The 27,784-nt window shown below is 32.7% G+C and overlaps 1 protein-coding gene across 5 annotated transcripts in view; it reads right to left on the bottom strand.

Moving 5' to 3' along the window:
- The window catches only part of LOC105344929 (uncharacterized), a 28,200-nt gene extending 9,909 nt beyond the window's left edge, over window positions 1-18,291 (bottom strand). The window contains exons 1-2 of one of the 5 annotated variants that reach the window (XM_034462580.2): window positions 18,146-18,291; window positions 16,819-16,872 (exon numbers count right to left, since the gene is read on the bottom strand). The gene's annotated coding sequence lies outside the window, so the exon portion shown is untranslated. Of the gene's footprint in view, window positions 1-10,886; window positions 11,028-16,818; window positions 16,873-18,145 lie in introns of those variants that run through there. The other 4 variants (XM_066083141.1, XM_066083167.1, XM_066083151.1 and 1 more) reach the window with 4 other exon arrangements.
- Window positions 18,292-27,784: the final 9,493 nt, after the last annotated feature.

Genomic DNA, 27,784 nt, shown 5'->3' with positions numbered 1-27,784 from the left:
CTTTGGAAAATGTGGATTTGAAGAATCTTACATTGAAATTGGCATCTCTAATAGCTTTGACCACAGCTCAAAGAGTTCAGACATTGATATCAATGAACATAAGTAATATGTCTGATCATGGTGAATACGTGGTGTTCACTATATCTGATTTACAAAAAACTTCAAGACCAGGTCATGATATACAGCAAGTAAAAATCAGTTCATTTTCAGGTAAGAGTTGTTGTGTGTTACACACTTTAAGGTTTTATCTATAGAAAACAAGAGAGACAAGACAAGTTGCTGTCCTTTAAAAAAGGACTACAATACGTGGACCATTTGCATGTGTTTCCAACGAAAACGTGAAAGCCTTAAGATTATCAGAGATTCCACCGACTCTAGCCCTCTGCTTTTAACCACTAAATTTGTACGTTGTATTACATGTACGTATACGTGTATGTATAGCCCTGACTTTTTATCTCAGAATTTAATGGATTCATAGTTCTAAAATAATTATGATCTATCTATGAATGAAGTTTGCATGTATATCGTAGTATCAGGCATTCGGTGAATTCTACTATTTGCGCACACATTACGATTCGCACTACTTTGTTAACTATGCAGTGACAGCTTTGTGTAAATTTTTCTTGAGATTTAAACTTTTATACAGTGACATAATTATTCAATCATACTTAAATGCTTAAAAAAAATTAATCGGGAAGTTCTCCAGCCTCGACTACTATAAAAGTAAAGTTAAGTTACATGTGTATTCGGAAAACAACAAAACATTGCAAATTATGCTAGTTGATGCATATTGTACTTTCGGCATAACATTAACTTACATGCCAATCATTTATTAAACGTACACTTTGTTTCTGTACTGTTTACCCGACAACTTTACAATTACAGCGCCTTTGAACTTATGTGTGCATATGGCACGAAATCCCCATCCCGATTCAGATAAACGTGTGCTAGCCTGGTTCCCTGAGCTACCCATTACGCACAGGAACCAGGCTAGCTTATGCGCAGGCTGAATTTTCCCCATAGCATCCGGTTTAACCTCGCTTATATATTTTCTGCGTGGACCTCAGGGTCCACGCAAAGAACAAACACATTATTAGTTTCATATAAAACTTTTAAAGAGGTTTCAACCTCGACAGTTGCTCGATGGTTTAAAGAAATATTGAAAAAAGCTGGTATTGATGAGAAAGTGTTTTCCGCTCATTCTTACAGAAGTGCTTCTACGTCAGCAGCTTTTGCTGGTGGTGTACAACTTTAAAATATTTTGGAAGCTGCAAATTGGTCAAACGCTAAAACTTTTTATACATTTTACAGGAGAGAGTTAAGCAATAATTTCTCTGATACCATTTAGAGCTCATCAAGGTGCTGACTGCAGCATTTTCTTAGAAAAATGGTCTGATGTCATCGATGGATTACCGGTCCATGTATTTCTTAGATTAGTGTATTCCAGACCACTTATCGTGAACAAACTGATGGACAATGTATTCGTGAAAAGTGATTGATATTATGGACTATTGTGTTTTGAGGAAAGTGTAAAATTATATTTTTTGTATTGTGGGTTAACAAGCATTACTATTATATGTTATTATCATTTGATTCTATGTGTACTTATTAATAAATGTATTTGTTTTTCACATTTTGTTCAGTTATTTAATTTTAAATTCAATATGTTGATCAATTTTTCTAAATTTGTTGTCTTAATTTCTTTAAAGATTCCATTTATACCAGCGATAAGCCTGGAGGCTCAATGAAGGAAAATGGAACCCTCATCCGAGCATCCTCTAAGATGTGATGAATGAGGGTCATTTTCCGAATTAGCCGTAAGGCTCCGAGGGTTTAAATATTTTTTATCCCACCACTAAGACAACAAATTTAAGGAAATTGAACGGTACTTTATTATTATTTGACACGCTTTAACTTGACTCTTATTGTGACCAGGTATTGCCTTATATACCCTTGGATGAATAGTACCCTGTAGTGATATAAATAGCTTTTATTTTGATTTCTGTAAACAAGGTACACGTGGACAAGTGTCGCACGATATGGTATTTGATATTTATCACAGTTTGCAGTTTATATATCTTGTAGAGACGCGTGACTGCTTTGTTTGTATAATTGATACAATGAATAATGTAAAATTTACATCAATTTTGATAGTTTTTCAGACACGAGTAAATAAAAATGACACCGTTAAAACAGTTTCCATAGTTCTGACACATATCTTTTGCAAGGATAAAGGACTTATCGCTGTTCCTAAGAGAATATTACAGCGGAAAATTATCCTGGATTGCAGCCATTTGTTATTTTTGAATAAAGATGAAAATAATGGGTGGGCCTTAAATTATGTATTTATTTTCATTGAAAATACCCCCTTTAATCTAGCTATTTTGGAACTATTTTAGACAGCATGTTTTAGTTTTAAATGAATTAAATTTCATATGCAATCAATTTAGGATTATTTTTTTTAAGTCCTTTGATTGTCAATGTTAGCCCGAAGACAATTTTCCCCTAATTATTGTTTTCAGAGCAAGTGCATAAAACATTTAATGTTTTTTTGGTAAAAAAAACCAAGATTTAGCACACAAACCTTAACGGAGAGTTACAATTTCGAATAAAATGTAAAAACTCATTACAGCTAAAACAACAAAATCCACCTCTACTTCGTTTTATGTGGAAAAAAATAACTTTGAGGGTTTTTTCGAAAATTATTGAGACAACACAAATATTTCCATTTCTAACTGCATGTAACTTACGTTGATAACAATTGGCATAAACATTTAAAAAAAACCAACACAAATGATTGAACAAAGAAATATAAAAAAAATGGCTAATACTTTGTTTACGACGGTACATAAACAAGTGGTCAGGGTACCGGCGCAAACATAAACTCTGAGATTAAAATACTTTAACAACTACTTCCTAAGTGTCAGTGGTCCAAAAAAAAATAATAATGGCAATCAAATTATATAATTATGTTTATTTTGCTGTTTATCGGAACTAACATTTGTGCAAGTTTCACTAGTGTTCGAGTCCACTATGTGGAGAAAGTGGAAATATATTTACCAAGTAATAGAAATCTGACCACGACGATAAATTACATTTTGACGTCACGATGGCAATGACGTCACGCGGAGTAGCGAAACACTTCAAACTGATTGGAATCTCTGAAGGAGACCTAAAGAGGCTAAACAATTGCTTAAACAAAAGTCATACAATCTAAAGTGGTCAATAGCTGCATTTTATTTGGGTTTTTTTCCTTATTGTTAAACTGAAATTTAAACAAGGGGACTAATTATCAACTGCTTTTTACAAAAAAAAAACCATATAGCAACAATTCTTAGACTTGAACAGATAAAACATGACAACAACAAACCGTAAACCATCTCAAAAATACATAACACGAAATACAAATGTAAAGCAGAACAACACAGACCTCCAAAAAGATAAAGGTAGGATCAGGTGCCTAAAAGGAGTGAGCATCCTCTGCTGACCGTTCACACCCTACGTGTGCTCTTTGTCGTAATCGGGAAAAAAACAGAAACAGTCCGTAGACAATTACATGATTAATCATGATCTCAAATTTATTACGAAAAACGTCAGTCAGCATGCGACCCATTGGAGAATCGTATTTGCTGACAAGGTCGTTGCATCGACCATAGAACTAACGAAAAGATGACTTCAAACGAGACTGTTGATAGTCCTTTTTTATCAACTAGTTTGTCAGTAGCTTGCAACGCCTGAAAAACTGTTCATAAGAAGGGCATACCCTTGCGTATCGAATTAACTGAGAGACAAAAACACTATATGCAGATGATGAAGGTATATTGCTACATAAATAAGAAAAGTTAACTAAGAAAAATAGAAGTCATTGCGTTTATCATAAAGTTTTGTTGTTGGGTTACCATCAATGTCCATTTCAAGTAAAATATCCATAATCAAGAATAATGTTCCACAGAGGGTTGAGTTTTGTTAGAAAAACTCAATTTTTTCGCCACAAAATCTAGCATAAAGATATTATGTAAATGTTGCTATCTAAAAATGAAAAATGAAAATGTTTACGTTTGTTTGTAAGATGTTTAACACATAGGAGCAAGAAAACGCGTTTAAAAAGGTGCGATGAGTACGGGGTTTCTTAAGGCTATTGGATTTAGCAAGTTTGTCAGTTTAATAGGGATGATCTTTTGATTAGAAAATTTTCACATTAATAAACGGTATCCTAGTTTATTTTTTTGTAAAATTTCAATGCTTTATCTTTTTCCAAATGGAGTAAGACGTTTCAATACTTTTGTAAAAAACCCTTGTATAAATTATGTGTCCTGTCTACATTATTTTGGGACAACCCTCGTACATTTTACATTATTATCAATGCTGAATAAGGATGCATCTATCAAAAGTTTAAAATAATACTCTTAGATTAATGGTATCAAACATTAGGGAGTGGTTTCGTTTGGTAATTTTGTGCATGAGTATTAGGTATCTCAAACTAAGAGTTCACTCCATGTATAAAAACACTGAGCTTTTTTTAGACCTGCAAAATTGTGCCCACAAATCAATGGTGCTAGTTTTTTATTGCATGTCCTGAGATAAAATTTGTTTGTCGTTACTTGTAGGCATGCACCGGTATTGGGCAAACTGATGCATTCAAATGGGGATGGACGCTACGTCAAATATTATCAGTATTATCCCTCCCCCTTTCTAAATAAAAGATATAAAAATATACGAACAATATTTTTTTAACTTACTTTAAATGATAATTATTTTTTCTATTTGTCGTTGCCTTAGCTAATAAAAACTCTCATATAATAAAGTTGATAACTGTTAATGGTAAATTTGTTTAGAACATTTATTAAATGAAAAGGAGTTACACATGACTTGATATGATAGAAAAAAAATACCATTTACCAAAGAAGATTTTGTTTTATTAATAAAGAATAGTGACGTATAACATATATTATGATGTCTTATACATATAAAACTTATCGGAAAAAAATATTGAGATATATATGGGGAAAGAAAATAATGAACTCATTAACATCGAAACATGGAATTGATATGCTGGTTACATGTTATTTTTAATATTCGTACACTAACTAAAAATATCTTACTCAATATATTCGTATGAGAAAATAAAATCTATTTTTCTTGTGTTTCGATCAAGGAACATATCATGATTTTTTTTTTCAATCGACATTTGAAATACAAGATTAATAGAAAAAAAATACTTATAGATATCAAAAGGTATTTAAATCAATTCTTCTGCAAGAGACATTTTTGCGTTTGGTTTGTTTATGAAGCGCTTAACAAAAAGGCAATGCTGTTGGTTGACTTGTCCCATTCTTTACTTTTAACATACATATAGTCATTAGAATATAAAGGATTGAATATGACGCATATATTGAAAAACTTTGATTTGTTATCATATGGTGGGTTCTCATGTTTAAATATTTCATGTAAGCAATTAAGTGGCCTGGTCACGATCCTGCTTAAACATTTTCTTTCGATTTTAAATGTGATTTATTTTTAAGGTTTTCCGCTCTCAGCGGAAAACCTTACTATTATTCTGAAAAAAATTTCAAATTTCTTATTATTTTTTTTTTCTTCTAGACGCCAACTTTGATCCTTAATATCTCGCTCGTTTGTTCACTGATTGTTTTGAAAGTTTCAGGACTGATAACATGCCGCGTGATGTTGTCGTTGCATATTTTAGTTGAGGAAAATCCCTATCCGGTTTTGAGTTATTCCCCTTTAAGTAAAATTTAACGACTTCTTTTGTCCAGGGGGTTTAGCTTTAACGATGACTGGCAGAGTCTCAAAGATGGGCTGGTTTGGAAGCTTATACATTGAATTTGTGCGAGATATATTTTATTTATTATTTAAATGCAAATAAAAGGGAAGGTATAGATGTTGAAACAAAGGTAAGAAAAAAAATCAAAAAAATTCGCGTATTTTCCGTGTTAGTTTTCTACCTGATAAAAATTTGTTATAACATGTATTTTAAAAGTTCTTGGTCTTACCCAGACCTTTCATTCGGTATACCGAAAAAGGGGCTGGCCCTTATAATTAGGGAGTTTGAGGCGTCCAAAGTTTCTTATCAATAACTTAAAAAGGAATAAACATTTCTAATGCATTATTTAAGCAAAGTTGTAAAGAAATTAATTTTGAATCCTTCTATAGTATTTAATTTAATGTTTTCGTAATTTATAGTCAGTATTTGCAGAAACAATTGTTGTCAGTTCGGTCCATTTGTGTGGGGGTGCGCACGTTTATGAGGTTATCAAAGGGCTTCTTGTAATGCACTAACTGATACATGTAGCGCGCAAAAATAATTCCACATAAAATTCCCTAATGTTTTATACATATGTACATTTTCATTTCATATAGATAAACCTCTTTGACCTTATTTTTGTTGTTTGTTTCATAACTGTGCCCCTGTCTATATTTAGATGCATTACGAGACTCAGGTAACCGATCGATAGGACGCTAGCTGTATTCAGGCCGTCGCCTAGACGACAGTGCATGTGATTGTAGAGCTGGACGTACACGATTAACGCCCCACTGTGTTACTGTAACAGAGACATTTTGAATTGTTTCAGTACTGGGAGATGTGTTAATAAAATGGTTCCAATGCATGGTTATTAAACTCAACTTTTCTACAATACGTATACACGGCCGTCATATAAAGCACAATGTGTATTACTGTCATGACAAATGTACGCTGGCAATTTAAACGAACGCGGGATTGCTCCCGATAGAACATACTGATTTGCGATGGATATAATATAATTATCATCGTGGAGATGATTTTAAAAAGTGAACTTAATATTCGTATACGATAATATTTGAATCCAAAGCCGCTAGTTTTAAGTTACGGTTATTAGGGATATTAATTATGACTTGCCCCGCGTTTCAGGTTTTTTACTTGCAAAACGTCTACAAACGAAAATACCAAACAACCTTCAGCAGCAACTTATAAATTATTTATTCCATACACAATTCTAAAGAGGTAATTAAATAAATTTTATAAATGCTTTATACTTGTATTCGCTATCTTCCATGGAAATAAGTGGCATGGAAAAAATGTTGTTCAATGTTCATCAAATACGCTGTAGCCTTAGCAATCGAAAATAATTAACAAACTGTATATTGATAGATTGACATATCAACAAACATTCAGACCCGCAATGTGTTTTCTTACCAGATCTATAAAACGTAGACTCAATGACTGAATTCTTTACCGTTTTCCGTCTGGGTTATTTTGAATCACGTGTGTACGTTATGTGTAGCCATATAGATGAACACTTTAAGTGTTTAATTTTTAAAAGAAATTGTGTACATGCAGAGCAATGCAATGCTAGGACAATAAAATTCCAGCAATGTATATGGTGAGGCCGGTCAGACTGATACTGGTTCTGCTTGTTCTACAAATAGCGAATGTAAGACGAAGTATTTGGGTGTTATATTTTATACAAATCTTAAAAGCTTGCATTACTCAACAAAGTATTTTATTGGAATTATTCTTAGTTACCTTAGCTGCATATATGTACCGCTCGGTCTGTATCCCGGATAAATTGACTACCATCCGAAATTTTTCATACAAGGTCTACAGACTTGCAGCTACATGTAACATTACCTTTAAAAATACATTTTAGAATTTGCCGCTGTTTATAAATTCATTAAAAAGACGCGCAGAATCAAGTGGTAATATGTCGTTTGATATGGGATTTATGACGTCTATTTATATTGTTTTCCTTAAAATTATTTCATTATTTCAAGCTTGTGGGTGGAATGAAATCAGTTTCACATGTTATATGACATAAAGATGTCCTCTCCCCACTTTTTCTCGAAGCAACTATTTTTATAAAATTTACATAAAAAAAATTGAATTATCATGGAGTTGCCCCCCCCCCCCCCATTTTGGTAGCATGTAAAAAAAATGCTATGAAAATCATGAAATTATGAGTGAAATTTTGAAAAATTCAAAAAAAAAATCTGTTTCCTTTTCTTGTCAAGATTTGTTGGATGAGTTTGCCCCCCCCCCCCACTTTCAAAAACGATGCTACGCGCTTGGAAATTACTCATTTCTTTATTCCCCTCTTTAATAAACAAAACAAACTAACAAACATAACCGATCCAGATAAATATAATTACATGTATCAAAAATAAACTTAAAAAACAAACTACACATTCATCCTTCACCCACAATATTGCCACAACGATATTTCTCATCGTTGTAGACCCGTGTAACAATCTGTTAAGTAGGTGCTTGCACGAAATAGAAACCCTTGCTGATCTACATTTTCATTAACGCATACAAAGAAAAACTATATTTTGATTTATTTTTGAATTTCTTTTGATGTTAAAAAAAAAAAAAGAGAAGAAATTGGTTCTCAGTCTCTCTTTATGCCTGTTTGTTAGCGGTTAATCCAAGTTCATTTTGAATATCCTTTTGTAATTTAAAAAATGCGATGTAAATTTTTTTCATGCAATATTTCGGATAAAGCAATGAAGAGTTGTTTCTTGAAATTTTATTAAACCATAAAATTGTAAAATGCTAACATTGAAAATTGTGCCCGATTTCTTTCTTTTTTTTAAGGTAAAACTTTATTGATTTAAAAAATGATTTTTTGAGACAAACAAATTGACATAATCAATAAGAGTTTGACAATCTCTAACTGCAGGTCTGTAGCTTTTAGTCAGAAAAAGAATCGGATGGACGACCTAGGACACAGATCGTCCATCCGAATTTCTTGAAAATTGCCATTATTTTCGTACGCGGACGCAATACTCACCGAGACTTAATGGTTCGTATCTTAAGTTTTAAGTTTTAACTGCTTTGAAAGGTAATATTGGTTTTCTGATAATTATGAACATGAATAATTAAATAAAAATGGTTAAAAGTACAGTAAAATTTCCGGCATCGGTCTTCTCCGTGCGCGGATCTAAAAGGGGAAGGGTTCCAGACCCCCCCCCCCCCCCCCCCGAGAAATTTCTTTCAATTACGTGTACATTATAAACTTACCAAATATGCCTCGGACATCCCTTGGCAAACTCAAATAACCGTCTGACTTTTCAACCCCCACCCCGGAAAAAATTTCTGATCCGCGCATGTTCCACCTCCTCGAAATACAAAATTATTCTTCAAAACCCCTTGTAAAATTTCCAGGATCTCCGCATGCTAGTAAAAATGCTAGTAAAACGTTTGCCAATGGTCTTTTTACCTTCGTACCGGGCATAACCACAGTCCCACTCTTTGAATAAAATGCGGCGAATCAAACTAGGGACAACGTGTTAAGATCTGTATTTGCTCATAAACATGTAGTATCATCGTGCAAAATACACTGTTCAATTATAATTTTTTTTTTACTTTACTTGTAAAATTCAACACCTGTTTCGTCATTTTTTCTCACAGTTTATTTCTTACATAGTTCCTTTTTTTATTTAGTGATTGACACTTTTCAGACTTTATATGTGATTTCAAAAAGACAGAGTGTCATGTCTCAAGGACTGTTAACCTCTTAAAACAACATTGTGCAATTATCAGATTTTCATTTCTTGGACATCAAAGACTCATTGAGTTTATTTAATTATTTTATATCTGTGAACCTTTCACTCAGCTTACTTATATCATTACCTGTCAATTGCAATTTATACTCATTGTTAAGATTCTTATAAATAGTTATGTACAATTGTCAATGCGCAGTCTGGAATACGGCGGCCAGCCCCGGCCACGTCCTACTCTCCCAGAGTCTTGAGTCCGGAGGCCACTTCTGGCCATATTCGACTTGTTTGTAACATGTCTGTCTGTTAAATTGTTGCCATCGTTGAGTCTCGTCCAATAATGTGGAATCCTGCATCAATTGCCTGTTTATTTTTCTGAAACTGTATACTGGTGGACCTTCGGGAATATGGCAAACCTACCCTTCGTTTTAGCTTACGGCCCACAGCGCGCCCCAACCATTTACCTTATACACTTTACGCCAACATTCCCTCACCCGGTTCGTACTGCACACGACCGATTCAGATCCAGACGAATTCTCTATCACCGTAAAATCTACGCGGTCACAGAAATATAATACTTTGTTTCTCAGTGTTTACACATCTAATATTGTACTATGGTCAGCTATCAATTTTTTGTAATACGTCACAAGTATGACGCAGCTACGACGGAAAACCTAATCGTTGCTTGCAACGAGCTCGTCTCTAGTTGAATATGACATTTCCAATGATCATCTAAAATTTGAACATTATTATGTTATAAGCGAGAGACATAGTTCATTCATAAGTCTTTGAATGTGTAAAGGTGCGACTGTTTTCATTTTGAATAATAAAAGAAATCCCAGCCGTAGACCTAAAATGAATGTCACAAACCCTGAAAACTGTTTATCTATGTTCCTTATTTAATCATGGAAACAATAAAAGTACAAAAACAAAATATTACAAAAATCTTGACTATGCTCCTTTTATGTGTGTAATTTGTGTTTATATCAGAAAGTTATTAAAAGACATTTGTTGATATTATTGTGTTTAAAAGGACATTAAAATCAAATTTTGCTTCCAATGTTTAAATAACTTGACTAAATATGCTTTATATCTTGTAGTCAACGTTTTATACATTGTGTTACGTTGATAGATAACAACCTTGGGAAAGGAAAAACATGTTTCAAATCATATTCGATGTTATGAGTTTTCTTTTCAATAGGAAAAACGTTACAATATTGATGTCTTCCAATCTACCTTCACGGTTTAGTTTTACATTTATAGCAATCGATCAATAAATGTTACAAATAAACCTTGCAACGGCTTTGTAAATTTGACCAAAAATGTCTTCAAATACAGATTTGATTTGCTTGATATAAAAAGCAAACCCTATTAATCATGCTAAATCTTACCTTGAAAAATAAGATTTTCCTTCAAAAAGATACCAATATAATGCTTTACTTTTGTAATATGCAAAGGCAACAGTATTGGTTACGGTTAATGTATTGCGTAATTTAAAGGGATTTCACAATCCTGTTCGAACGTGAATAGCAGTGGATATACGCAATAAGTTTGAAAGATTTAAACGACCTTTCTACATTATCTATTGGAAAAATACAGCATACAAAATGAACTGGACAATTGCCAATGAAAATTTAATCTTTTTGGAGCTTCTAAGGCTAATATAAGCCTTAAGATTTTTCTTGATATATTGTCGATTCTTAAAGTGGATTTAGTTGATTATTTCTATCTTACGCCTTTTATTTTGTGGATAATAACATTTTATTACGGTAATTCAAACAGACAACCTTAATCAAAGGGGCAGTTATTGAATAATATGCGAGTTACAAAGATCAATTGATTGTATAAAAGACCCTGATTTTGTTAACATATTGATAAATCTAAAGAATATACATTACTGATTTCTTGATTTGTGTCTAAAGAAACAAACTAGGTAGAAAATCTGCTGTAAAAAACATTGTTCATTAAAAAAAACATATTTAGAGAACGACAAATACTATATACAATCAGTTTCAATAACACAGGACAATGAGCGATGTTTCTGTCATATTACTCGACTAATGACATGCAAAATCGGACTTATTATAAGCAATAACAAAATAAAGCATTATAAATTCTTAAACATTTAAGTTTTAGCTTAGTTTCAGATTAAAGAGTATTAAGACCTAAACAGGTAAAAATTAATGTAACAACAAACTTAATAGGAAAAATTCAGGTTTTATAAACCTAGCTTTCTTTATAACACAGCTTACTAGTTAACACGGAATCAAATTTAACAAGAACTTTCAAAAGCTACAGATAAACTAATGAGGATAGATGTAAACTTTTCCCACCAACAATTATATAAGCAAGCAAATACAAATTCAAATTTCTAATCCCCACAACAAAACTTATCAAAATTGTTTAAAGTTTTAAATTTACCTATATTCCACTCTTCAAATGCACAAACCAATGTAATTTGCATCCATGCCTCTTTAGTGATTTCATATCGATTGGACCCAATTCATGGATACTGTTTTAAAGGCCTTGTTATCAATATAAGCATGAACTGTGAGATAACTGTTTTGTGATGTTGTTTGAAATCTTTATGGTGATACGTTTTAATAAGTTTTGCTTGTAAACTGTGTGAAAAGCTATTGCAGATATATCACCATAACACAGAGAGGGTACTTGAAGGTTGAAATGTTGAGTTGAACGCTGTAAAATGCACCGTCACAAGAAAATACAAAATTCACAGTTGTGGTGCAGGTAGTCCTGCATTTTGCAATGGGCTGTCAGGACACGAGAGCAGGTATGAAGTTGATATAAAGTCCCCCCCCCCCACCCTTACACAAAAAAACATACCAATTAAGTCATTAAGCCCTTTCACGGTGTCGCAGGAACGTGCGCACGGTTTCAGTGGACACTAAGACACTGGGACTTGCTCATTTCTCGGGGGGGGGGGGGGGGTTAGGGTACCACCACCTAGCCAGGGAATTTTCCCTCTGTAAAAGACAATCAGTTGGTAGTCCGGTTGTTGCTTCAAGTGCAAGTAGCAGGGGCATTGCAGAGGGAAATGTTCATGGAGGTGGCCAGAGGAGTCCTTAGCTTGTCAAAATTTACCTGTTGGTAGAGGAATGGAAAACACGCATGCGAGGTTAAAGAGTTCTCCAACTACTGAGGCTGAGAAGAGCGTTGTGTCATCAGGTCTGGGGGTAATGTTAAGGGAAGATGAATGATATCACAGTAAGCACGGTGGTGATACCGATGCAGAGATAACAACTGTAGCACAGGACGTAGTACATGTTTAGATGTATCCGCAGCCTGAAATTTTCTTAAGCAAAGATTTGAATCTAGCTGCGGGCTGGGAGGGCATAACTGAGGGAGAAAGGAGGGACCCATGTCAGGCATCATGTGTACGTTGCACCATTACAGGTCGACATGCTCCCGGGTAACAATTCCATGCCTTTAATGGAGTGTTACATCACTGTAGCACCGGGGACGTTAGAGTTGGGGTTCAATCTGCGGTCAAGACTAGATCCTTTTGGCAGGCTCTTTTGGTGCGTCGTGTGAATGTACACTCTTTTTAGGAGTTGATGATTGAGTTGCTTTCATGCAACATGTCAGACCAAAGACCACCTGATATTTTTAGAGGACGGCGAGACCCACTGCAATGGACCTCACTCAGTGTGTTCCCTGGATAATGAAATGAACTAGACTGTGTGACTGTGTACGCTTTTCGTTATGTGAATGAACAAGTGTTTAAAGTTGCATAGTCCGAGTTTGGGTATTACAGTATAAAATAATTTACACCAGAAGAATAGATCTCCTCTCAAATTTAAATATATCTAGAGTAGATAAAAATATTCTCTTTAAGGGCATACAAAAACAAACCAAAATGCATAATGGGAATATTTAAAAAAAGAAACCCCAATTGGTTCCCCCGAATGTTTGGGTTCATTCAACCTAGATTTTATGCATCGACTGTAAACAAAACCTCAGAAATAGTAGTGTAAAACATGACACAGATTTATTCCTTATTTACCAGAACACTACACATATTCCAACATTAATAACGAGGTCAACATCGTAATATACATGTACCATCATCCGCACCTCGACGTGAGTGGCAAATCTGAATATGAGGCGAAATCACGCGACACCCTTTTTATGTTCTTTGGGGTTTTTTTAAAAAGCACATTATTTTTTCATTAAATTCTGACTAGGAAAACTACTGCAATGTCTTTTGTAATACATATCCTTAGCATAACCACCGTTGGTTACCACAGAGAAAGCGAAAGAAAAGAGGAGCAGTTTTTTTTTTAATTTAAACAATAAGCGCATGTTTGTCTATTAAAATCCCTTTGACATAACTAAGATAATGTAAATACCGACAAATTTAAAAATAAAATACACTTTTGTTGTTATACCTGTATCAACAAAATGTATTCCGTTCAAATACAGAATTATAAATTCGTACATGTAAGAAACATGTAAGAAACTGCTTCTTTTATGGATGTACCGGATGTAGTACTTTTGTGTATTTAACATCAAATAAATACCATTACATGTATAAAGAAATAATACTTTAAAAACATAACGACCAAAATATACGACAAATAAAACAAATAGTTAAAACACACTTATCTACATAAGTGTATCATCCCACAACGACTTGTTATTCAATATTTACCATTTCTGAGATCTGAAGGTGACAAGCTTTCTTGTCGCAGGACAGGAAAAGAAAGACCGGAAATTTTTTTTTTAACTGGAAAAAAAAAGCATCGAAAGACCCTTCATATGTGATTCATTATAACAAACCCAAAGAGGGTGAAAGAAATGTGGCTTAAACTTTGAAACTTAATACAGTATTTATAAACATTCGCATGTACTTCGTATGATGTGCAGAAAAAAGTAACGTTTAAGATATAATGCATTTAGTAATATGGAATCTTTATATACAAAGTTTTAACTGTAATAAATTCAAGTTTAGGGGACCAAATTATAAGGGTCTCTATTGGTCATTTGTGAATGAATATTTAGTATCTAAACATTTAAGTTTCCTACGTGTATGATAATAACACTAAGCTTAGCAAATCAGGGGTTCCTTGATTAGTTATTGATCTTTTCTCTTTAAAAAGAAATTCAAACTCATACATGAATCAGAAGATACCATGTTCAGGTTGAAGTTTGCAAGATATACAGAATACAGTTTTGGTTTCGGTTAGGGTATTGCGTAAAGAGATTAATGATTCTATTCGAACATGACTTGCCACCAATATGCGCAGTAGTTTTGAAAAACTTTCCGTTATATTTCCACATTACATAATGATAGAATAGAAGAAATGAATTGGAAAATAGTTTGATTGTTAAAAATAATAAGCATAAGACGTTTTCTTTTCAGTTACAATTCAGGAAATTTGAACAATTAAAAAATCAGAGAGAATGTTGTGGGTAAGCATAAACCAAAACCTTTAGATCAAACCCATTTTGAAATTTTGAAATGTCATGACGTAAAATGCTCATTTAAACCTGTATTTTAAAAAAATAGTGTATTTTTAAAGTCGATTAAGTTGGATATTTCCATTTTTCTCTTTTATTGTTGACATTTGTTGACTTTCTAACGGTAATTCAAGTGCAAAGTCCAATTTTATTTCCTACATTCCACCCTATAAACACACAAACACATTCAATCGATTTGTTCCAGTTCACGATAAATTTAAATGCCTTGTGGTCAATATAAGCATGACAGTTATTCAAATATGAATTCAATGTCTTTGAATTATATGATTACCTACATTTCACCTTTTAAATGCACAAACACACCCAATCTGCAGCAATGCCTCCACTGTAATTATAAACGATTGGTTCCAGTTCATGGACAAATTAAAGTATCAAATACCTTACGATCAATATTAATATGAAATCTGATTTGACTGTTGTGTCATGTTGTCTGAAATCTCTTTGGTGATACTATTGATTTGATTTCGTCGCATCTTTACTTTTAAATGTGCTGTTGTTTTACTCTATTTAATATTAGGGTAATTTTTTTGATAAACTGAGTAAATCTTTCACATCAAAAACTTGTGGGATACTAGTGAAAAATATACAAATAAATGAATCTATTACTTTTCATTCTTGTGAAGCATGAAGCAAGAACCCACAGGCCTTGAAAGTCATCTGTGTACCATCGCTCTTAGATTGACATGTCAGAAAATTTATATTTGCAATTCAAGCTTCGTTTAAAAATTCGAATCCTACTTTAAGACTCCTCTCCATGGATTACCGCCCGCCTTTATTATCTATTGTTTGGAAACACATTCAATCAAAAAATGTGGGAAGGGACGCAAGATTCGGAGGAATCTTGAATAACTGTACATGTACCTTATCTTCAGGGGCCAATAATTTCAAACTTTTATTGCTACGATTGGAACATAATTTGATCGTTAGAAAGTATAATCAAAAACGTTTATTTCCCGACATGGGTTACGATTCAGGAAATTTGAACAATTAAAAAATGATAGATAATACTACGGATAAGCATTCAATCAAAAAATGTGGGAAGGGACGCAAGATTCGGAGGAATCTCGAATAACTGTACATATACCTTATCTTCAGATGCCAATAATTTTAAACTTTTATTGCTACGTGACGTGCAGGCCTTTTATAATTTGTCTTTTATAAAATTCACAATATTCAAAGTTTCATTGATAATACACACAAAATGCACACAATCATTTCTACGAACAGAAGAGAAGGGTAGATTTCCTGCGAATGTGACAGTAAGCACGGTGGTTGATACCGATGCAGAGATATCCACCGTAGCACAGAGTGTAGCACATGTTTAGATGTCTACGCAGTCTAATCTCAACTTCGCAAGATGTAAAGACAACAGTTTCGGTTTGGCTTAGGGTATTGCGTAAAGGGATTAATGATTTTATTCAAACATGAATAGCTACCAATATGCACAGTTATTTTATAAAATTTTACATTTCCACACAACATATTGGTAAAAAATAGAATAGAAGAAATGGATTGGAACATAATTTGATCGTTAGAAAGTATAATCAAAAACGTTTATTTCCCGACATGGGTTACGATTCAGGAAATTTGAACAATTAAAAAATGATAGATAATGCTACTGATAAGCATAAACCATAACAATTATTTCAAAACTTTTTTTTTTCAAATATTGAAATTGCGTATTCATACCTGTGTTTTAAAAATTGTTCTATGTAAACTCAATTTGATCAAACATTTCAATGTGTCTTCTTTTTAGCTAACATTAATGCTTTTTAACAGTAATTCAAATATGAATTCAATTTGTTTAAATTAAATGATTACCTCAATTCTGCTTTGTAAATGCACAAACACATCCAATCTGCAGCAATGCCTCCACTGTAATTATAAACGATTGGTTCCAGTTCATGGACAAATTAAAGTATCAAATACCTTACGATCAATATTAATATGAAATCTGATTTGACTGTTGTGTCATGTTGTCTGAAATCTCTTTGGTGATACTATTGATTTAGTTTCGTCGCATCTTTACTTTAAAATGTGCTGTTGTTTTACTCTATTTAATATTAGGGTAATTTTTTTGATAAACTGAGTAAATCTTTCACATCAAAAACTTGTGGGATACCAGTGAAAAATATACAAATAAATGAATCTATTACTTTTCATTCTGGTGAAGCATGAAGCAAGAACCAACAGGCCTTGAAAGTCATCTGTGTACCATCGCTCTTAGATTGACATGTCAGAAAATTTATATTTGCAATTCAAGCTTCGTTTAAAAATTCGAATCCTACTTTAAGACTCCTCTCCATGGATTACCGCCCGCCTTTATTATCTATTCTTTGAAAAACATTCAATCATAAAATGTGGGAAGGGACGCAAGATTCGGAGGAATCTCGGATAACTGTACATGTACCTTATCTTCAGATGCCAATAATTTCAAACTTTTATTGCTACGTGACGTGCAGGCCTTTTATAATTTGTCTTTTATAAAATTCACAATATTCAAAGTTTCATTGATAATATACACAAAATGCACACAGCTCATTTCTACGAACAGTAGAGAAGGGTAGAATTCCTGCGAAGGTGACAGTAAGCACGGTGGTTGATACCGATGCAGAGATATCCACCGTAGCACATGTTTAGATGTCTACGCAGTCTAATCTCAACTTCGCAAGATGTAAAGACAACAGTTTCGGTTTGGCTTAGGGTATTGCGTAAAGGGATTAACGATTTTATTCAAACATGAATAGCTACCAATATGCGCAGTTATTTTATAAAATTTTACATTTCCACACTACATATTAGTAAAAAATAGAATAGAAGAAATGGATTGGAACATAATTGGATCGCTAGAAAGTATAATCAAAAGCGTTTATTTCCCGACATGGGTTACGATTCAGGAAATTTGAACAATTAAAAAATGATAAATAATGCTACAGATAAGCATAAACCATAACAATTATTTCAAAACTTTTTTATTTCAAATATTGAAATGTCTTACTATAATGCTTATTCATACCTGTGATTTAAACAATGGTCTATGTAAACTCAATTTTATCAAACCTTTCAATGTGTCTTCTTTTTAGCTAACATTAATGCTTTTTAACAGTAATTCAAATATGAATTCAATTTGTTTAAATTAAATGATTACCTACATTCTGCTTTGTAAATGCACGAACACATCCAATCTGCAGCAATGCCTCCACTCCTCCACTGTAATTATATATCGATTGGTTTCAGTTCATGGAAAAATTAATGCATCAAATACCTTACGATCAATATTAATATGAAATCTGATTTGATTGTTGTGCACTGCTGTTTGAATCTTCTTTGTGATACTATTGATTACATTTTGTCGCATTCTGGTGACGCATAAAACAATAGGCCCACAGGCCTTTAAAGTCACCTGTGTACCATCGCCATTAGATTGACATGTCAGAAAGTATCATTTTTGCAATTTAAACTTCCTTTTGAAATCAAAAGCCTACTTTAAGACTCCTTTGTCTGCAATCCCGCTCCCGCTTTTATTTATTATTTGTTGTTTGAAAAGCATTCAATAGAGAAAATGTGGTAAGGGAGGCAATATTCGGAGGAATTTCGGATAATGTATATGTACCTTAACTCCAGGGGCCAAAAATTGTAAACTTTTGGTACATGTAATACAAGACCTGTAGGCCTTTAAAAGTTTGTCTTTAATGATATTATTAACATTTAATTAATATTGCACCCAAAATACACACAGCTCATTTCTACGAACAGTTTATGGAAAATTCATGTGAAGGTGAATGAAATCACAGTAAGTTCGGTGGTCGATACCGCTGCAGAGATAACCACCGAAGCACAGAGCGTAGCACATGTTAAGATGTATCCGCAGTCTGAAAATATATCTAGCAAAGATGTGAATGTAGCTGGGTGCGTGTACATCTATGACGGTTGGTGATTGAGTTGGTTTCATCGATATGCCAGACCATGGACAACCTGATATTGTGAGAGGACGGCGAGACCAAGTGCAATGGACCTCACACATTGTGTTTCCTGATGAATTTGACTGTGTGTAAACTCTCAATTGTAATGCAAATGGTCAACTGTTTAAGAAAGTGTATTTGCAATATAGCCAAAATTGTAAATTAAAGTGATTGATTAACTTTTTTGTATATATTTGTGTACATCTCAATGTAAATGGCTTCGGTGGGTAGGTATAGGGATATTCCTTTTCCAGATAAAGTTGATGGGGTAATGTATTTTGGGGGTAAATTTAGATATTTATTGGGGTCGGATTTGGGATCCGGATAATTCTCTACTGTGTCGGGGTTTTTTTTGGCCAGGCCATAGTCAGTTGCAGGTTTATTGTCTTTTCTTGAAGTACTTTGTCATCCTTTGTCATGTTTTCAAATTTGTGAAGGTGGTATGGGATTTCTTGACGATATTAATATAGATTAAAGTTTTTTTTCACTGGATTAATCTCTGCCATTCAGTCAACTAAATGGTAACTGAGTGGTCTGGAAAGGTTACTGAATGGCACAGATATACCATTCAGTCACATTTCAGGTACGTTTCAGTCACATTTTAGTTGACTGAACGGCAGAGATTCATCCTGTGTTTTTTTTATAATTGAATTACTGTCACCGGTTTAGAATTTTAATGAATTACAGATTCGAAGGGAACCCTCTGACCCACTGCGCTACTCTGTCTGTGTTCTATTTTGGGAAAACAACTGTTTAAAAAATTACACTTGATTTTATTGTTTATTTCGATAAACCGTATGTCACAATATGGAAGTGTCCCATACCACCTTAAGGTAAGGTTTGCAGCTTGCATTTTTTAGAAGTTGTACCAAAGTTACATACCATTTTGTTCACTATACTTAAGTCTTTTTTCTCATGAAATTCAAATGAATTTTGCCCGTCCCGTTTGATACATACAAAAGGTCAAAGTTCATGATTTCCAATTTTCATTTTGATGAAATGTAAACAATTTCGTGAAAATATGTACATTTTATATGTGACTATTATGGGGGTTTTTTATGCTGCTTAAAATGTTTGTTAATAATATTACTATTAATATCATGATTCACTTTTAATAATTTCTGATGAACTATCTAAAAATAGAATAAATTGCAACAAAAGTCTTAATTTTGGACTACTATTATGTAAACGAAAACATCTTATTTGAAACCTTTCCAAGTCCACCGATTTCAAGAAAAACGTATCTTAGAATATGTGTAATCTGATGTTTCTAAAACACTATTCAAAACCATATGATGCGGATTTCGTTTTCGTGGAAATTGATAAAATGCTTGTGTCCTCTTATTTTTTCATTGAAACTAAAAAAACCCGCGAAATAAAAAAAAAACCTGAAATCAATTATGACGTCATATAAATTTTGACGTCATAACTGAAATACAGGGTAGTTGGTGTTACGTCACAATGAAAATGTGTGAGTTATCTCCCTGTAACCGCTAACCTTACCTAATGTACGTTTTTACATAAGTGATTTGTATTGTTTTGTTCTTCAGTAGCAAAATCACATAAACTGTGTGAAATTGTACAACTTGAGGCGTATGTTTTACTCTCTCTCTCTCTTAGCTTGGCGAAGCAACAGAGAGAGAGAGAGAGAGAGAGAGAGAGAGAGAGAGAGAGAAATATCTACATTTCGTTTAAGTTGAAGTTTAGGTTTAATGTGTGAGCATTAAAAAACAAAACAAAGTATCGCTTTCATTTTTATCATTCATTGAATTACAATAAAAGACTAATGAATGTTTAGTCGTTAGAAATAAAAAAATAAAGCATACCAATGTTCAAACAAACAATATTAAAAATATATAGGAGGTTTATCCAAACATTATTTTACACTATACACAATGAGGAATTTGAAAAATCAAACACAATTGAGAACTAATTTGAAAAAAAAAATTCCAAGGTCGATATATTTAATTTAAAAGTTAAAAGGTTATAGCAAAGATAAAACATTACAAATTGATAAATAGTTTTAAAATGAGAACATTTCAAAGTCAAACCACTTAATGAAAATTAGCATTAATACTTAAAACAATTGTACAAGAATATTTTTTTTTCATATTAACTGTAAAAATTAAATTTCAGTAAATTGCTGTACCCATTTAACGAAGATAGTTAAACATCAAGACACCCTATATTATAGTTATATTTAGCCATTTTCGTCATAGCACTACGGGAGAAAACATTAGAGAGCATAATGGGACGTAGACAAACAAATTATTGAGGAATCTGTAGATTTAGCTCGTTCTTTTCCCGCGTACAATAGTTCTTAGAGCTCGCTTCGATCGCAATAAGGGGTGTAGACAGAGTGAGATAGATTCCATCATTTAATAATTTTGTGTAGGAATACTTGTAACGTTTCGGTCAAAGTAACAGAGACATTAAGAAAATTGTAAGCGAACAAAGTTCCTAAAAGTTAAGAATTTCATAATTATGCAGTGTTAAAACATTGGAAAATGAAGGTGATTGCGCAATGGGATATTAAACATTAACATTTTGTCCAACATAGTTCAAATGTTATGTTTTTTAATTTTTTTTTATATTTCCTGATACATATATAGATTCGTATATGTATAGATTCAGTATGTTTTAACCTGAAGTTTGTAAGTTAAATGATCAACGACCATGCGTTCAACCAATCACCATAAGCCATTTAGCCCTTTCTGTATTTGAATATTAGTCTAACAAATTTAATTTTTTTTTATCATACAACTGAATGGTATATTTTCAGTGTTATCTTTCAGATAATTGCAGGACCTGAAATTGTTTGTTGGTGGGTGTGTCCTCTAAGAGTTAAAACTAGTTTTTTAAATATCACCATGTCTCTCCTGAACTTCTTATCTAAAGTCAGTCACAATGTGATGGTCCACTGACATAACCCAATTCTTGATAGCCACTGTTTTCCCCTACTGTATCGTATATTCCCGGGCGTTCATTGGAAGCAGATTTATCACTTTTTGTCTTTTCTTCCCTCGTATATTACATATTTTTTGACTCAAAATCCTTAGAAAGCAAATGATACCCCCTTTTTTATTAGCAACACCAGGTGCATGTTTTCCTGAACAATAAATCAAACAATAGATGTTACGCATACAGGTACATTGTTACATTAAATATGTAAGGAACTTAAAAAGGACTATAACATCTTACAATATAATGCTGTATCCATGGATAGAGAGACCTTTACTAAGTAACACAATTCCAACGTAGATAAAAGATATATTCCTTTAATTTAGATCTTCCAATTCTTCTACTTTGAAAACAAGTGAGTATTAATGTTACATATCAAAGAGCTATTATGCAAGACGATAGCAACAAATTTAACTTTTTAGTTGAACATCTTAGTTAAAAGGGATAACCCGTTGTGTTGTTGATGCAGCTCGGGTGGTTAACGAGTCGACGGGTTATTACTCTCTATAGTAGATTTAGTTTATTGAAATAGCTGCATTTATCTTTCAAGGTGGAATAGCACGTCATCACGTAATGGCTGACCTCTGATCAAAACGACATTTCGTTTTACTAAAAAGATTATATCGACGGCAAAATGTTAATTATTCCATAGCCGAGTTGATAGAGTGTTTGGCTTATGCCCGTATTTACCAAGATCGAATTCAGGGTGTTTTTTGTTACTGTAAATTGAATCTTTTAGATATTCATTTGGTATCCCCAAAACTGCAAATGTTACGCTTATTTGATTTATGTACGTTATATTCATCATCATATATATCATTATCAAATAATTTACTGTTTTTGAGTGATTTGTTCCAGGTCTGTTATTCAATGCAATAAAAATCGTCCCTTTTATCGTTCAAAGGTACTGCGGGTATTTGAAAAGAAATTCAAACGAAAGTAAATTGCGTAAATTATAAAGAAAATAATAAAGGAAAAATTAAAGTGTATTGAATTTTTCTTCAAAGGAAAACAGATGTCATTATTATAAAAAAGCTTTTATTTGTACTTGAGAGCATGAATTTATGTTATGGCAACTTTTAAAAGAACAGTTGTTACATACTTCACCATAAAAAGTTTAATCAGTCGCTGTATGATCATTTTATATAAAATCAAGGTAAACATTATGAAAAAATGTTTTTTTGTGTTTATGTGTGGCCATTTTATGTATTTGGAAATAGGAATGTAAACATATCTTGAAATGGCTTGTGTCTGCCCGAAACTGACCAAAACTGTTGCCAAATGATACAAAGCAATAAATGTTGGATTTTGCATGTTGTTTTGTATTCAAATTGTGCATACAAGAAGGCTATTGGTACTTTGCGGAACGGAACGGAACCAGTTAAGAGGCCCCAAAAGGGGAAACAAGATTTTTTTTTAAACGTCATTATTTCAATTTAACTTATCGTAAATGGAAGATTGTTTTCCAAATTTTGCTGTTTTAATGAACTGTTTATTACATAAAATATGCTACTCATTGCTCTATAAGTCATTACACGCTTCTTTCCCGAGAAAACCTAAAGTCACTAATTGTTTTATGATGTTTGATTGACACTGGAAATATAAAGTTGAGGTTTAAACCAAACTCAATTAATCTGTGTGTGTAACGTCGATGAAAATTACTTAGGTAATCTTTCTTCTGAATAGATTTCTGCTGATTCCGTTCCGTTCCGCAAAATACCGTTACCCGTGTGGATATTGGTATTTAACGGAACGGAACGGAATCTTTCAAACTTTTTAAATAAAGGAAAACATCATAACAACTACTAGCTGTTTGTTTATTTCTATGTTCTTTTGAGATAAATGAAGCAAATCATTTCATCAATGCAAACATCTTGCATATGTGCATATCACTCCTGTGTTGTGTACAGCTATAACTTTTATTTCATCTATGATACTACATTACTTACACGGATGATATTACTAGTTTGTTCACCAAGCTAGCAATAACGCAATGTGCATCCCATATTACGTAGAATTCTAAAATATAACGAGCACATTCGCAAGGAAAAAGTTTAATATTCATCACTTACCTTCCGTCTGAACAATTTTCTTCTGGTTCCGTTCCGTTCCGCAAAATGCCATTACCCGTGTGGATATTAGTATTTAACGGAACGGAACGGAATCTTTCAAACTTTTTATAATATGGAAAATATCAATAACAACTACTCACCGTTCCTTGAATTTGTTATCAGATTCTTTAAAGATGAATGAGTCTATCAATCAAATCAATTCAGTCATCTTGTGTATTTGCTGATTATTAATTTCAGCGTTTGTGTGCGTGTGCTGCATACAACAACAACTCTGTTTTCATTTTTTGTTTATCAATTTCATATCATTGTCACGGCAGAACTAACTAGTTGGTTAATTAAGCTAGCAAAAACACAATGCTTATATCAAGTAGAAATCATATTACACCAAGATCATTCGCAGCGCAGGGATAATATCGATAAAAATACTTGATAGTCTTATTTGAAATAAATTTGAATGAATGATGATATAACAAATGTTCTTACCATACTTTTAAATAATTTTCTTCTGGTTCCGTTCCGCAAAATACGTGTGGATATTGGTATTTAACGGAACGGAACGGAACCGTTAAAAAATTTTGAAATATAAAATATATCATAACAACTACTAGCTGTTTGTCTATTCATATGTTCTTTTGAGATAAATGAAGCAATAAGTAATTTTAACATTTTACAACCTATATATCGTCAGAAATCGTTGGAGACACGGAAGAATTTGTTTAAAACATAGCTTGAAATGAGGACCCCCTATAAATCCAAAATGGCGAGTGTCGTCCCTTTACTTTTTTTATGTACATTGAATACACTTTTTTAACATGATTGAAACGGGGGGGTTCGTTTAATTTATTTATTGCAAATCACAGAAATACACATAAGATTACCAATTTTAATCAATTTTTTCTTCGGGAACAAATAATTAGGAAATTCACTATCCAACAACCAAGCCCCTGTGATTAAAGTATTTCCGTGCAAAATGTGACATAAAGTAAGCATTAAAGATTTTAATTGACAGATAAATGCAATGCGATAAGAATCTGTAATAAACAAAATACAAATAAAAATGACAGGTATTGGTTTCCATAGAAAAACAATTCAATAAACCTTTCACATAGAATTAAGTAATGCAACATATCTTAAATATATTCTATAAATAAATTCATTAATTGAATAGAAAATAATGAGTTAAAACCGTAATCAATTGACTTTATTAAACTGACAGTACGTAATTATCAAGTTCAAAATGTAATGTTTGTCGACGAAATGGCGCACCATACTTGAAGCACATGGTAAACTAAAATCCATCGGTAACAAGAATATGCAAAACTAAGCATAGTTGACAATAAAGACAGAGGTAAATTACATCACTAGAAGATTAATAATACATAATTATAACAGTCAAAACACTTACACAGTGGAATTCAAGGCTTACAAAAAACTCTAGTAATCGATCGTTTAGAAATATGGCGCAGTACTCCACCCATAAACAAACAAGTCGTACACAAAATCTTTCGTACAAAATACATGTAGTAATCAAAATAAGATATGCACAAGACATAACAGAAATAAAAGTTAACGTTGTACACAAGATAAGCACACAAGATATTTATTATTTTATATTCATGAAATGGTTTGTTAGCTTGCTTCTTATATCCAAAAATGATGTTTTGATATTTTCCATCATTTTTTTTTTAAGATTCCGTTCCGTTCCGTTAAATACCAATATCCACACGGGTAATGGTATTTTGCAGAACGGAACGGAATCATAAGAAAATTATTCAAAAGTTTCGTAACAACATTTGTTATATCATTATATATCAATGTATAACAAACAAGCTATAGGTTAGCTTTTTAAAAAGAAAGTTAAGAAAGTCAGCCAGCAAAATATTATTTTAAGTCAAACGTGAATACACAATCTATTAAAATACGGGTTATGTAGTTTTCAGAAGAATGATAATAGGCAAGTGTATTTTTAGTTTGCACGCTTATTTTCATGTCTGTATGCATATGTGCGGAGAGAAGCTTATATATTATAGCAAAGTACTTACATTGTACGATTGCAAATCTACTTAATACTTAAAATTGTAATTTGCAAGATTGCACTCTGAATTTCATGGTCCTGTCGCAAACTACTGCCAATGCATTTTCTCTCCAATCTCACTAAGCTGATTCCGAAGACCCCGGCCCGTGAATGCAGACGATACTTATGGGCAGTCTTTCAAGGTATATATCCAGTTTGACCTAGAATTTTGGAGTTTCTCTAACAAGGACTGTCTAATTCCTTCCCAGAATTTTAATTTACGGAAGCGCAATTGAAGTTTAATCCCAACTTAATAAGTCAGCCCACTCATAAGGCTATCAAGTATTTATTTTTAAAAATGATTATAACCCTGCAAATGGATTTGATATAAACTTCGACTTGATGTAAACATTGTCTTTCGCTAGCTTGATTAACCAACTAGCTAATTCTTCCTAAAAAAAATCAAATAATTTATTATATAATGAATAAATGTTACCTTTGTACAAATATGTTTCACATTTTAAAAATCTTAAAAAATTACGTTCCGTTCCGTTAAATACCAATATCCCCACGGGTAATGGTATTTTGCGGAACGGAACGGAACCAGAAGAAAATTGTTCAGACGGAAGGTAAGTGATGAATATTAAACTTTTTCCTTGCGAATGTGCTCGTTATATTTTAGAATTCTACGTAATATGGGATACACATTGCGTTATTGCTAGCTTGATGAACAAACTAGTAATATCATCCGTGTAAGTAATGTAGTATCATAGATGAAATAAAAGTTATAGCTGTACACAACACAGGAGTGATATGTACATATGCAAGATGTTTGAATTGATAAAATGATTTTTTGGTTTGCTTCATTTATCTCAAAAGAACATAGAAATAAATACACAGCTAGTGGTTGTTATGATATATTTTATATTGCAAAAATTTTAAACAGTTCCGTTCCGTTCCGTTAAATACCAATATCCACAAGGGTAATGATATTTTGCGGAACGGAACGGAACCAGAAGAAAATTATTTAAAAGTATGGTAACAACATTTGTTATATCATCATTCATTCAAATTTATTTCAAATAAGACTATCAAGTATTTTTATCGATATTATCCCTGCGCTGCGAATGATCTTGGTATAATATGAATTCTACTTGATATAAGCATTGTGTTTTTGCTAGCTTAATTAACCAACTGGTTAGTTCTGCCGTGACAATGATATGAAATTGATAAACAAAAAATGAAAACAGAGTTGTTGGTGTATGCAGCACACGCACACAAACGCTGAAATTAATAATCAGCAAATACACAAGATGACTGAATTGATTTGATTGATAGACTCATTCATCTTTAAAGAATCTGATAACAAATTCAAGGAACGGTGAGTACATGTAGTTGTTATGATATTTTCCATTATTTAAAAAGTTTGAAAGATTCCGCTCGTTCCGTTAAATACCAATATCCACACGGGTAATGGTATTTTGCGGAACGGAACGGAACCAGAAGAAAATTGTTCAGACGGAAGGTAAGTGATGAATATTAAACGTTTTCCTTGCGAATGTGCTCGTTATATTTTAGAATTCTACGTAATATGGGATGCACATTGCGTTATTGCTAGCTTGGTGAACAAACTAGTAACATCATCCGTGTAAGTAATGTAGTATCATAGATGAAATAAAAGTTATAGCTGTACACAACACAGGAGTGATATGCATATATGCAAGATGTTTGAATTGATAAAATGATTTGCTTCATTTATCTCAAAAGAACATAGAAAT

This window comes from Magallana gigas, chromosome 1, assembly GCF_963853765.1.
Source record: "Magallana gigas chromosome 1, xbMagGiga1.1, whole genome shotgun sequence".
NCBI lineage: Eukaryota > Metazoa > Mollusca > Bivalvia > Ostreida > Ostreidae > Magallana > Magallana gigas.
Note: the sequence above shows the minus strand (reverse complement) of the source record. Positions and strands in the feature narration are given on the sequence as shown.